This window comes from Mustela nigripes, chromosome 1 (assembly GCF_022355385.1).
Source record: "Mustela nigripes isolate SB6536 chromosome 1, MUSNIG.SB6536, whole genome shotgun sequence".
In the NCBI taxonomy this organism is placed as follows: domain Eukaryota; kingdom Metazoa; phylum Chordata; class Mammalia; order Carnivora; family Mustelidae; genus Mustela; species Mustela nigripes.
This window is the reverse complement of record NC_081557.1, coordinates 226615599-226630506: the sequence shown is the minus strand read 5'-3', so window position 1 is coordinate 226630506 and position 14908 is coordinate 226615599. Positions and strand designations below refer to the sequence as shown.

General features: G+C 36.0%; 1 pseudogene; it reads left to right on the top strand.

Annotated features, from left to right (window-relative positions):
- Positions 1 to 14523: 14523 nt before the first annotated feature.
- Positions 14524 to 14654, top strand: LOC132008733 (U4 spliceosomal RNA; annotated as a pseudogene).
- The last annotated feature ends 254 nt before the right edge of the window (positions 14655 to 14908 follow it).

The window sequence follows — 14908 nt, the reverse complement described above, 5'->3', positions numbered from 1 at the left end:
GCAGAGAAGTGAGAAAAGTATAGGATTATAAAAGTTAAAGATTTTATTTATTTATTTATTTGAGAGAGAAAGAGAGAAGGAAATAGCAACAGAGAGCACGAGTGAGCCCAAGCTGGGAGGAGAAGGAGAAGCCAGCTCCCTGCTCAGTGGGAGAGTACAGGCTCCCTGACAATATGACTTTGTGCTGGATCCTAGGACCCTCGCATTGTGGCCTGAGCTGAAGGCAGATGCTTCACTGACTGAGCCACCCAGGCACCCCCAAAATTATAAAATTTAATCCAAATATTTATAAGTGCAAAATACCCTTTCTGAAATTAGTGATTATGATGCAGTTGACAACAGTTTAAAAAAATAATATCTCAGTACAATGTTTTACATATTATCATGATAACAGGTTGTGATGAAGGACACCAAACTCTGGGTGGAGAGTATCGTGTCATCTGACCTTGATATAATGGCATATAATAGAAGTTCCTAATGGGTGCTTTTACCTACCTCACCAGCCACCATTGCACCACCACAGATCCCAAGAATCACTGGTTCCTCACAAGAGTTTGGTCAACTATTGAAGGGATGTCAGGTTTAAGTGACAAAGACCACCTTGAAACTCATGTAATTAGTGAGTAAAAATTAGTGGGTAAAAATAGAAGCATTATATGAGATAATAGCTAATATAATGATCTAAAAATGGACATTGAGGGCAAAACCATAGCAGTCAATGTAGAGAATATGTGAGAGATATTGAAAGGCAAATTTGATGTGATGTAGTGGCAAGCTGTGTGTAGAGAATGAGACAGAAATAGCATGGGCTGTCTCCTTGGTTCTGACCTGGCCAACTTGATGGAAGTGATACCATATACAGTATGATTACTATTATGAAAGATTTGATACCCTTTCTAATTCACAAAAGCACAATCTTTTTTTTCTTTTTTTTAAATTTAAAGATGTATTTATTTACTTTGGAGAGAGAGAGGTGGGGAGGTGCAGAGGGACAGGAAGAGAGAGAGAAGCAGATCACCCCCTGCTGAGCGCAGAGCCCAACCCAGGGTCAGTCTCAGGACACTGAGATCATAACCAGAGCTGAAATCAAGACAGGAGCTCAACCAACTGAATCACCAAGGCTTCCCTATAAAAATACAATCTTTGGGGGTGCCTGGGTGGCTCAGTGGGTTAAGCCGCTGCCTTCGGCTCAGGTCATGATCTCAGGGTCCTGGGATCGAGTCCCACATCAGGCTCTCTGCTCAGCAGGGAGCCTGCTTCTTCCTCTCTCTCTCTGCCTGCCTCTCTGCCTACTTGTGATCTCTGTCTGTCAAATAAATAAGTAGAATCTTTTAAAAAATACAATCTTTATTACATTTTTTAAATTTAAGATTTTATATATTCATTTGTTTGAGACGGAGAGAGAGAAAGGGGTATAGTGCAGGGAGAGGAGCAAAGGGAAAGGGAGAAGGACAAGCTATTTGGCTCTAAGCACAAAGACTGACTGGGGGCGGGATCTCAGGACCCCAAGATCATGAGCCAGCCCAAGAGTGGAGGCTCAATTGATTGAGTCACCCAAGTGCCCCATGACCTTACTTCTCTTAAGTCAATTTTAGGATTAAAGATGATGGTGGATTACTGAGTTTGTGGGTTCATATTCTTATGTTAACTGAAAAAATTAGTATTTAATTTAAATCAGTCAATTGCCTTATTTGAACAAAAGAGTACCTTATTTAGACCTTTGGCATAGGTGGCAATATACAGCATTTGCTTAGAAATGCTGTTGTTCTCTAACTGTAGTTCTAGTTTTCAAGTCCTTATTTTGTTTCACTGATCTATTTATTTATCTTGAAGTCAGCACTACATTGTACTGATTCCTGCTGCTTTGTAATGAGTCTTAAAATCAGGTAGTCTAAGTAGTCCTCAAACTGTGTTCTCTTTCTCAAAGTTGCTTAAGCTATTCTAGGTCCTTGGCCATTTCCATATACATTTTAGAATTAGTTCACAAATTTCTACAAAAATAAAATCTATTGAAATTTTGATTAGAAGTTTGTTGGGTCTATAGGTCAATTTGTAAAGAACTAGTATCTCTACAATATCTAGTCTTCTCTGAAATGGCCTGTAGAATTTAGTGTATACCTCTCATATTTCTTTTGTCTGATTATTCCCAAAGTGTTTCATATTTTTTAAGATATTGTAATGGTACTAAATTTTAAGGATTAATGAACATTTTGTTTTAGAATAATTTTAGATTTGCAGAATTGGGAAGATAATACAGAATTACTGTATACCTCACAAGCATTTTCCTTATTATTCACATCTTACATTAGCATATTTGCTAAAGTATGTAGACCGATATTGATACTTTATTATTAACTAAAGTTCATATTTATATCATATAGCTGAGTTTTCATTTAATTCCACTTCTATTATAGAATCCCATCAAAGAAACCACATTGTAGTTGTCTTGTCTACAACTACACAAGTAGTTGTCTTGTCTACAACTACACAAGTAGTTGTCTTGTCTACCTAGCCTACTCCTACTCTTGACTGGCACCATTCCTCAGATTTTCCTTGGCTTTGATTATCTTGACAGTTTTGAGGAGTACTGAATGGGTTTTGGGGGGCTTGTTTTGTTTGTTTGTTTGTTTGTAAAATTAGGCCTTGTCTGATTTTTTTCCCCAGCATTAGTTCATACTTACGGGGTTTTGAGGCTTAAATGACTGAGCCATACAGGTGCCCAACATTGTTTTAGCTCAAAATCCCTAAACTTGACTCTTCACATTATGAGTATTGTGTCCAAAGAGAAGTGATTCATGGAATTAAAACATCCGCAAGAGTAACTCCTCTGGCAAAACAATGAAGCTGCAGATGGAGACGGGGGTGAGGGGGGGCATGAGTGTGCGTGAGGAATCCACTGATTGTCTATAGGTCGGCCTAAGAGCTCCTCCACACGCTGTGCCACACCCTTTGTGTCATCCAGATCCAAGCACCCATTGTTGTCAAGAACAGGGTCAGGATTCTGGGGTTACATGTTACAATGAGCCTGGGGGCATACCGGTGCGAGGGGGCCTGGTCCATGCAGGTGGCGCTGGCTCAGGCAGAGTCTGTAGACGTACTCACAAACTCAGGACCACTTGCTTAATCTGTGATTTCACGTATCCATCCACCACTTTAGCAGTGGTAGGCTCGCATGGACCTGGTGTGTAGTACCTAGAGTACATTTCATCTTTCGGCCAATCAGGAAACACGTTGATGAGGTAATTCAGGTCCCCCAAGGCGTCGGCCAGGGACCAGATGGGGAAGTTTCTGGTGGTAAAAGGCATTAGGTTCCAAAACTTCTTTTCCTGAGAATCAAACTTCAGAGCAAAGGTGATGCCGCCAATTTCAGAGTCACTGAATCTCAGCAGGAAGGTCACATCAGGCTTGTTAATGAGTAGGTTGTGGGCCCGTTGCCTGCTCATGAAATCCAGAATAGCCCCATCATTCCAGCGAGGCTTCAGATGTTTTTTTTTGTTTTGTTTTGTTTTGTTTTTTAACATTTCTACCACAACATATCCACCAAAAAGGGGGAAAAAAAGAGAGAGAGAGAGAGAAAGAGAAACTGTATTTGCATAATTTAGCAATATAATCAGATTTCTATAATAGTGGGAAGAGTAACTTAGTATTACATCATAAAATATTTGGTTACATATTTTGCTCACTCCACATTCAGTGTTGAACTTGAAGGAGTGTGGGTAGAGAATTGGGAAAGGTTGGGGAAGGTAGACTTTGGCAGATAGGAGCTGAAAGAAGAAATGATAAGGATTCTCAGAATTTCCCAAAGTTTATCATTGGATATGCCAGTTTTTGGAGTTTCCCAACTTGAATCCTAATATTTTCTTGTATAAAAGCCTTCAGATGTCTCTTGAGCAAAGCAAATATTACAGTGATAGGGGTTTAGTTCAAGTAGACTTTGATTTGATAACCTCTATCTTTCATGAGGGAAGTAAAGATATTTTTTAAAAAGAATGTTGTTCATACTGTTTGGCAGAGGAGTTTTATCAATGGGACCAGGAGAATGGGGAAAACAACAGAGTACTGAATGATTTTTCATTCATAGATCTTCTGCTTCTGGTATGGTTTACACAGTGGTTCAATTACAGGGACATGGGATGCAAATGTTTCAAAGGCAAGTATGGCCTTCAGAGCACACACTGTTCAAAGGACTTCCATGAGTGGCTCAGAGATGCTTTTAATAGTTTTTATCATAGGACTTGAGACTACAAGAAGATTTCAGAAATCCCAGTGAGGTTACACTTTTATTCACAAGTTAGGAGCAAGGTATGCCAGAGGGAGTCTTTGAATGTACAACAGATCTTCTCCAGCTCGATGATCCTCTGATGAAATTCAACCATGATTGTGACAAATAAACATTGTCACAAATAGTCTCTTTCATATCTTCTTCCAACCTGCAGAGTGTGGGCATTCCTATCTCTTCTTAAATTACTCAGATTACCTAATTTCTGCCCTCTTTGCTTGTAGACCCTTGACAATTCATTTTCTACAGGGTACCTTGAATGACTATTAAAAAAGAAAATTAGATCATGTAACTCTACAGTGAAAAATATTTTAATTCTTCCCATTGAGTTAAAAATAAATGCCTACTTCATAAAATGGCATAGGTTATAGGTGAAAAGCCCTTGATGGAAGGGAGTGCATGGACTCTACACCAGCCACAAGGTAGATGTCATGATTGGTCTTTCCTAGTCTCAGGATTTCTTTTCCTTGGCCATATGACTAAGTTCTGATCAGTACAATATACAAGAAGGTGTTTACTCTTTGAAGAATTTTTAAAAATATTTTCTTTATTTCAGACAGTAAGCAGGAGGGAGAGAGAGAGAGAATCTGAAGCAGACCCCACACTGAACACAAAGCCTAATGTAGGGCCAGATTTTACTACTGTGAACACATGACTTGAGCCAAATCCAAAAGTTGGAAACTTAACCAACTGAGCCACCCAGGTGCCCCAAGGAGGTGTTCTGAATGGAACTTTGTCTACACAAACGTACATGCACACCCTTCTTTGAAAAAGGGAAAGTCCTTCACCTGTCTGCTCCTTACAAGTGACCAAAGTGCAGCAGCCATCTTCTTCACCATAGAGAAAAAGGCCAACTTGCCAAGAGTGATAGAACACAAAAATGGGAGAACATGGCTTATTAATGATACTCTTGAGCTGCTGAGCCAATGTTCAATATATTTTCTCTGAATATACTTGAAAAAATTTTTTATCTGACAATGATACTCTTCATTGTATTTTCTGTGACGTCCCAGTTAACTTATTTCAAAATGCCACTTATCTACAGGTGTTATTGTGGGGATAAAATAAGTTATTTCATTCACTGCTTTCCATGAGGCATCAAACTCAGCCACACGTTATTACTTAAAAATTTATGGAATGGAAGTAAATGAGCAATACAGATTTAATCACAGATATTATACTACTTTATGGTTCTATCTTATTCTTAATCAGACACTACTTCTTACAAATCAGACTATTCCAATTCTCCAGAGGTTATTCCATAAAGAATGTCAAAGACTTTAGGTCTTTCCATGGTTTCTTCATTTCTATCCCTAAAGAATATTATTGGTTCTTGCATGCAGTTATAACTTACTGATAAAAGAACTATTTTGAAGATAGGTCACCATCAGGGGGACACATTTTAGTATGTCACATATTTATTAACTTCAATATTTATATTAATACACAATAAACATCAACCATTTTTCACCTCATAGTTGATGATTAATTACATTATGTAAGTGCCATGTTTATATGTATTGTGCCAAATGGACCTAAGACTTAAATTACATAATATAGGAGGATACCATAGTCCAGTGAACATAATCATACATCAGTTAATAATGATATATTATTCCCAATTGAAACTTTAACTATTACTTCTGCAATCATGTTCCATGCTTTCAGTTTCTGTCTGTAGAGATTCTCTATATGCTCATCTGTGAATTTAGGAAAGCAAACTTACGTGCTTCCTTCTTTAGCTGCCTATTACTACAATTTCCAGATTTTGTTTTGCCATCTATATCAATATATTTCCTGAAGAAAATGCATTATAAAACAGCCAGATTATCACATGTGAGCATTTTCCTAAATAAATTATTAAAAGATGGGATCGTACAATGCTTATAGGAATTCTAAACATCTCCCTAAATCTATTTTTATTTTTAAAAAATTACACTACTTATACTTTGTGCATCCTCAGTGAAGGAGAATATTTTGTAATGACAAGAACAAAGTAAAATGACAGATATTAAGTTAACACTAAGCAGAAGTGGATGTAAGTGTCACCTGAAATAAAGTTCTTTCAGATTTAGTTTCAAATTTTGCCTTTTGATTCTGGATTATTTCTGCCTACTCTATTACTCATCATTTTCTCCCTTCACTTACTGTGACATTGTATTTGTATCATATTATATCCTTTCAGTTTCATTTGTACCTCCTTTGGTTTTTCAAATACCATGTTATGATTGAAATAAATGATTAGGTCCTAATTTCTCTTCTACTTTCATTATCTCATTCATCATTAGTAATAAATGTTCAGTAAAAACAGTTGCATTGGGATGCCTGGGTAGCTCGTTGGTTAAGCGACTGCCTTTAGCTCAGGTCATGATCCCAGAGTTCCAGAATCCTGTCCTGCATTGGGCTCCCAGCTCCGCGGGGAGTCTGCTTCTCCCTCTGTCCTTTTCCCCTCTCAAGCACTCTCTCTCTTTCTCTCCCAAATAAATAACAAAATATTTTCAATTTTGTAAAATTGCATTGAGTTATGAGTTTTGCAAATTAATAATGACTGTATTACTTTACTCATCTTATACTTTCTACTATTTCCCCCTTCCAAAAGAAGGAAGTAATAGTAGTTGTAAATAGTAGTTGTAAAGAATTTTCCATTTGTAAAGCAGTTAGAAACAGTCACTTTTTCTTTTAGCTATTCAGACAAGGAGACATAAAATGCTTTTTCATGTCCTTGCTGGAATTTGAGTCTAGATTCATTTCAGAGATATTTTTATTTCTCTTATCACAGATATACTTTTAATTTGGGTGGGGTTCTCTTAGTGTAGAAAAAATAAAGATGCCCTAAAATTATAATTCTTTTAAAAATCTATGGATATAAGAAAGATATTTCAACAAAGTATTTTATTTGCTGGATCAAAAACTTGAAATTACTGAATATCTAAAGAAAAGAGATTGATTCAATAAATTACTTAAAATTTATATAAAATAGTCATTTGATATGATGTTTGGAAAAACAATCGCTTAAAAATTGTAATCCATTCATCATTAAGTAAAAAATAGTGACACAAAGAGAATGTCATGGACAGTCATATTTTTTCCAGAAATACGTATGTAGCTATGCATAAAAGCAGAAGAAGAAGATGAGAATTATATGTAGTAAAATGTTAACATTGGTGAAATGACTGAGAGCTAGTTGATGTTTTTCATTCATTTTCTTCTTTCACTGAATTTTCTGAACTTTTTTGCAATAAACATAAATTGTTTTTATAATAGGACAACAGAAAAGAACCTAACTTGATTGTCAAATTTCTAAGAGGTCAAAATGAAATAATGCAGAAACAATTCCACTGAGATGCAATTGTTGACTACATATACAGATTGACCATTGACTCTGCTTCCTAAAAAGGCAGATTTATATTGTGTTTTAACTAATAACCCCTGTGTTTGTCTTTAGGCTTATGTTTTTGTAATATCCTGTTATTCAACATAATTTTGAACTATGCTTTTTGGGGAACACAGATTGAAGGAAGATAATTTTTTAGCACTGAGAAAATATTTGAGAAATTCAAGGCTTTTATGCTTTTAATGTGAATAGAAAATTCTGTTCAATGTACCAATGCTGAATTAAAATTCACCTCAGGCTACTTCCATCTATGGCTGCAATTTGATGCAGTTGTATGGGACTCTTCTTATTGATTTATCTTGCTTGAAGCTGCTAAAAACTATAGGTTGCCAAGTGTTTGGGGAGAAATCATATCGGAGAGGTGGAGTCTTAGTTCAGAGGGTAAAAAGCAGTTTTGACTAGTGATTTTTGTTTCCTTTTTTTTTTTGCTGAAAGCAAACATTGTAAAATCCGCTAATGGATGTCGTCTGTTGATGGAAGTGATAGAAGTAGTCATTTTGTGTTTTTTTAGTAGGTTTCGGTAGTGATTTTTTTTTAACTTCAATTTTCATCAGTTTCCTTTCAAAATCTCAGCTATCCGGGTTGATGTTAGCATTCATTTCTTCTTTTTTTTTTTTTTTTTTTTTGTCTTACCAGCAGTGGAGCAGAATAGGTCTAACAATGTTTGGGCTCGTTTCCAACAGAATATTAGAAATATTTCTAGAAATAGAAATATGTGTATATATATATGTCTATGTGTATATATATATGTATATATATGTATATATATACACATATTTCAATTAGTTAGACAAAGTATAATTTGTCTAATTTGTCTATATTATTAACACACTGTACTATAACATATTATGACTGACATATACTTTATATCTATATATAGGGGTTGTGTGAATTTTCCAGTAATGAGAAAATAGTGTACACTTTATTTCCAGAATGGATGGATATACAAGAATTTTCAATATAAAGGAAATATCAGAGATAATCTATTTTATTACAGTGTGTCAATAATATAGACAAAGTAAGCAAATTAAAATATAATGTCTATAATTGAAATTTCATTTATTATACTTTGGCTATGGCAAGGGTTACTGTGGAATGCACTTGTGTTAATCCTTACGGCAATTCTGTGGTTAATTTTCCATATTCACTTCTGTGTGACTATGGAAGCCATACAATAGTAATAACCACCACAGCACTGTGTTTCAGTAAATAAAATTCGCTTCTACAATTATCTTTAGTTTAAAAATGGCATTAGTACAACATTGTGTGTATTTTATATTACTGTGATTCTTATAATTTTTAAAAATATTTTACTTATTTGAGAGAGAAAGAGAGTGAATGAGATAGAGAGAAAGAGCACAAGCCTAGGGGAGAGGCAGAGGGAGAGGGAAAAGCAGACGCCCTGCTGACCAGGGAGCCTGATGTGGAGCTCCATCCAGGACCCCAGGATCCTGACCTGATCCACCCAGGTGACCCTGATATTCTTCCAATTAATTGCATAATTAAACATGCTTTTTTTATATCAGCAGTTGTTTTAAAGTGACAACTTGTGAAGCAACTCTTGTCAAGGATTCTGTAATGGTCATATTCTAAGTAAAATTCAAATAATTCAACAATTCCAATGCAGATGCTGAATAAAAATATCCAGATTTTCTTTCCCAGTCTGTCCTTTTCTCCTACATCTTTGGCCCTCATCAAATTACAAAATAGTCTGCATACACAAAATATTTGTGCACACTAAATTATGCACTATTCTTAAATGTGGAGCGGAGAGTGAATGGGTCCTTGAGAAAATACACGGAGTATAAAATGTAACATTTTATTGTTTACTCTTCACCTCTGATATAATGGAAAGAGGAGTCAAAGATGATAAAAGTTCACTTTGTTCCTCATAAAACATGATGGATGCATTTATCACTAATATTTCAAGACTGGATGAGATACGATCTTGCTCAAAGGTTTAGTGACAACAGAAACGTCGACATGGCCGTCATGCACGAGACAGATTTATATTAATTCTGGTGTACTATACATGAATGTTTACTGAGGGGTAAGTCAGACTGTGTAATTAAAATTTTATTCTATGTAAAAGTTTAAAAAAAAATGAGAATCACTCCTCCACTTTTATGTTATTTCCTGACAGTGTGCAGATAACTTCAGACACCAGCTCGAACTGCCAGAAGAATATATATATTTTTTTCAGTGCAACCCAAGAGAAAGATAAAAATTTGCTTTGAATGTGACATTTATATGCCAGTCCTTGATTTGGATATGCAGAGGTAGCAAGACATGTTAGCTGAAAGTAGCAATCCAGCATATTTCTAAACATGATGTCCCGTTTATGTTCAAAATGATGTGGATGGAATCAATTAGGAGAAACAAGTGAGTTCCAAGACATACTTTTAAAAAGCTGCAGAGTTGCTTAGTAACCTGATGTTATACTTCATTTCCCAACAGAGCTGTAAGGCTGTCAGAGTTGGTAATGGAGCACTCAGAAATGTATCAAGTCTCATGTGCTCTGACAAGAACATACCCATATTAAATATGTTAGACCCTCACTATCAGAAGTTGAACATACATGGTCAGTAAAACATGTAGCAAGACAGCTATCAGGGAATATGACTTCAAGCTGTGCTTTGACATAAAAACCTTGTTTATTTTCTTTACATGCATTGTGTTGCCATAAATCAACGTCCGTGTTATCTACCATTATTCTGGAGAAACGTTCATTCAAGTGTATCATCTCACCGTGCCACTTGCCCTTCAATGGATCTTCTCTGGCAGAACTTACTGCCATCTCTACCTTGTATGTTTTGCATTTTAGGATTTCACATATGAAGTCACAAGCTATGTTGCCGTTCCTCCACCTTGTCCAGACAGCCAGTCAGCCGCTCATATAAATTATATTCTTACAGAGAAATTGTACTTACTGAACACTTCAAATAATGTTAACATATCCTCTGCAGACAAAACCAGACACATAAACACAAATTAAACTGTAAATATAATATTATTTTTAAAAATATTACTTACAGTTATTAAAATCTTGAACTTAGGACCTAGAACAGCCTGTATATTTTTGCTTTAATTTTATAAACTCTTAATCTTTTATTATAATTGGCTAAGATAGAAAAATTATTGACAAAAATGCCAGAACAACTTCCTGATTGCTGCTGGGATTTGCATGTTCAGAGGCAAAGAAGAAAAAGGAAGGTAGAGATGCATTAACTGACTACCTTTATTAGTAAGAACTCAAATGACAGGTCTTGATTTTCAAGTTAAAGATCTAAAGAGAAGAAAATCCCCTATTATCTCCACCTCAGATTTATTTGACACATAATCATTAAATTATTAATTCTTGTATCATCTTTGTGAGATAAATTGGGAGCAATCATTATTCTCATTTTTATAAGTAGGAGATTTTACAAATTTCTACTTAATTGGCAGGCATGTCGATGTGAATCTTAGGAAAATCATAAAGAATTATATATAATATTTTCTTGGAATATTTTATAAATAGATCCTATCATCAGTTATCTGGTAATAACCATGAATACATTTAGTAAAAAAATAATAATACAACTTTATTCATTCATGTTCAACACCCTACACTATGCTTGGGTCCAATTCCAACAGTTCTCAAACTTAGATTTTTTTTTTTTTTTTTTTGGATTTAAGAAAATTATTTATTTATTTTTTTTTTTTTTTAAATTTTTTATTTTTTATAAACATATATTTTTATCCCCAGGGGTACAGGTCTGTGAATCACCAGGTTTACACACTTCACAGCACTCACCAAATCACATACCCTCCCCAATGTCCATAATCCCACCCCCTTCTCCCAAACCCCCTCCCCCCGGCAACCCTCAGTTTGTTTTGTGACTCTTAATCTCAAACTTAGATTTTAAGACTAGAAACCTATCAATGATCTAACTTAGTAGCACCTGGATGGATCAGTCAGTTAAGCATATGCCTTCAGCTCAGAGCATGATCTCAGGGTCCTGGACGGAGCCCCTCATCGGGCTTCCCACTCAGCAAGGGGCCTGCTTCTCCCTCTCCCTCTGCCTGCTGTTCCCTCTACTTGTGGTCTCTCTCTCTCTCTCTCTATCTCTCAAATAAATAAATAAATAAATAAAGTCTTTAAAAAAATAATCTAGCTTAAATAGGGACACTTGGAATGAGCATTTAAGGACATTCCTCCTACAGGTATCCTTTTAAAAAGGAAGATAGAAAAAAGTCGAGAAATCAAGAGAAAATCATTAATCCCAGTTTTCTGTAGAGTTGTTGCTTCACATTATGATTGTCCATGAAAACAAAGAAAAAGCATTCTTAAAATCAACAGATATAAAATAATGCTAGACAATGTTGGTGATCAAAAAATACAAAGCTATTGAAGCATTAATTGCCACACCAAAGAGTTAAGGTAATTGCAGACCAACAGTCTAGAAATGATCAATTCTGACATCATTATAGTCCCATTCTTTTTTTTTTTTTTTAAGATTTATTCATTTATTTGACAGAGAGAGAGAGCAAGCAAGAAGAGTGGCAGGCAGAGAGAGAGGGAGAAGCAGATACGACATTGAGCAGGGAACCCAATGAGGGGCTCAATCCCAAGACCCCTGGATAGTGACCTGAGCTGAAGACAGATGCTTACCTGATTGGGCCACCCAGGTGCCCCCATTATGGTCTCATTCTAACTATGATGGCTGGAATGAGCAGAAACCCCTCCATTGGTTGGTCTTACAAGGAAACACAAAAAAGAAAATACCCTTCATCTATCTTCAAATATATAATAAATGCTCTGTCATGAAATATGTATACATGATTTTCTGAGTCTTGAGGTAATGAACTACTTCCTTATAGCTAGACTTTAAAAATGAGTATTTTTAGAATTAATTGTTAAGTTTGAGGATTGGTCAGCTGTTACACAACTGCTGAAGGAAAACAAATTGATAATCTGTTGTCCTCTCCAGTTTATAGATTGACTTGGTCTCAGTCCAATAAAACAAGAGGCACATACAAACATTATTTTAGTTATTTCCTCAAGAAATCTAGTCTTATTAGCCTTTTTATGATTTTTTTTCTGATAGATTTTAGATTACTTAATCCCACAATCATGGCATATGAATTTCCCTTTCTGGCAGATAATTTGTTTTTTCTCCAATTTTTTCCATGCATTTCTTCCCCTGATTCTTCCACCATGAGCTGAAAGATCTGTAAGGGATTCCAATAGAGTTGGAATGTGTTCTGGCCTGCGTTGTCATGTAGATATCATGAGACATTTTCATAAAAGTAGTATCTGTTGCATTTGTAGTGTATCATATATTGTAATAATTATATCAATTATTTTCAAGTTCATATATAGTATACGGAGTTGGCCTTTTTAAATTCCACTTTACAAAAGCAAGGCCCATAGCTTCATGAGTTTAGCTAACATTTTTCCCTTTTTTTTTTTTAAATTTAAACTTTTCAAAATTAACATACAATGTATTATTTGTTTCAAGGATACAGGACTGTGAATCATCAGTCATTCACAGTCATTGATGAAGTCAATCATCATCAATTCACAGCACTCACCATAGCACAAACCCTCCCCAAAGTCCATCACTCAGCTATCCCATCCCTCCCACAACACTTCTAAGGCCTCAGAGCTAGTAACTATGGAGGCAGAATTGTTGTTCTTACCTGTCTGACAGTAAATGTGCTTGTTTGTTTCCTTGGTATCAGGTTCCCCCTCTGGAGGAAAAATGGAAGGAAAAGGGAATTGCTCATAAATGGGAAGGTGTTTCCTCAATCTGAGTCATTCTAATGAAAGAATAAAGTTAGGGTATTTTCATCATAGCTGTTCATGTTACTTTACATTTAACATTCATGCTCAAAACCGAGCTCTGCTACATAAATGATCTGAACTTGATTTTAATAAGAAATTATTTCTTCCTCTGGAAATGATAATGGCTTCTAAATCACAGATCTGTGATGAGAATTTGAAGAAATAACAAATATAATTAACACAGTGTCTGGAAAAAAGTAAATGATCCTAGAAATTTTTAAAGATTTTACCCATGTGTTTGACAGAGAGAGAGAGAGAGAGAGATCACAAGTAGACAGAGAGGCAGGGAGAGGAAGAAGGGGAAGCAGGCTCCCTGCTGACCAGAGAGCATGATGGGAAGCTCGATCCCAGGACCCTGAGATCATGACCTGAGCCGAAGACAGAGGTTTAACCCACTGAGCCACCCAGGCACCCCTTGATTATAGAATTTTTTTTTTTTTTTTTAAAGATTTTTATTTATTTGTTAGAGAGAGAGATACAGAGCGCAAGCACAGGCAGACAGAGTGGCAGGCTAGAGGCAGAGGGAGAAGCAGGCTCCCTGCCAAGCAAGGAGCCCGATGTGGGACTCGATCCCAGGACGCCGGGATCATGACCTGAGCCGAAGGCAGCCGCTCAACCAACTGAGCCACCCAGGCGTCCCTGATTATAGAATTTTAAACTGTATTATAGATTGTTTACCTCTAGAGTCAGTCACAGTGATTTTGAAAAGCTCAATGTGGATCCAGATGACAGGATCATTACCAGCTACTAGTAGACACCTCTGCTTTGCCCCACTTATTTTAATGTGTCTCGGCATATCCTATGAAGAAATTTGAGACTCAAGGAATAAAATGTCCTTTGCAAGAACGTAGATGTAGAGGATTAGACTTTTCTCAACCCCAGATCTCTTGACTCACATCAGGTCACACATAAAATACCTTACCATCTGTATATTAATTAACTAATTATCCTAAATTCTAGGATAGAATATCCTTGTAAAGGAAAAACCTTGGATGGAATCACTAAATGAAAAAGAAAAGGAGCTTTGCGCAGTGGCAGTATCGTAGCCAATGAGGTTTATCCGAGGCGCGATTATTGCTAATTGAAAAAGAAAAGGATATTTATCAGTTCAGAATTATTTGTCAAATACCTATTTTTTTGAGAATTAAAATAGAAAGAGAAAAAAGATACAATATAGAGAATTACTATGTATATCTTTGCTCAAAACTTTTTTTAAAAAATTGATTTATTTACTTCAGAGATAGAGAGCATGTGCGAGATGGAGGAGGGGCAGAGAGAAAAGGAGAAGCAGATTCTGCACTCAGCTGAGCTGAAATCAAGTCTGACACTTAACCAGCTCACTGGGCAACCCAGGTGCCCCTCAAATCCTTATTTGACAGAGACAGAGAGGTCACAAGTAGGCAGA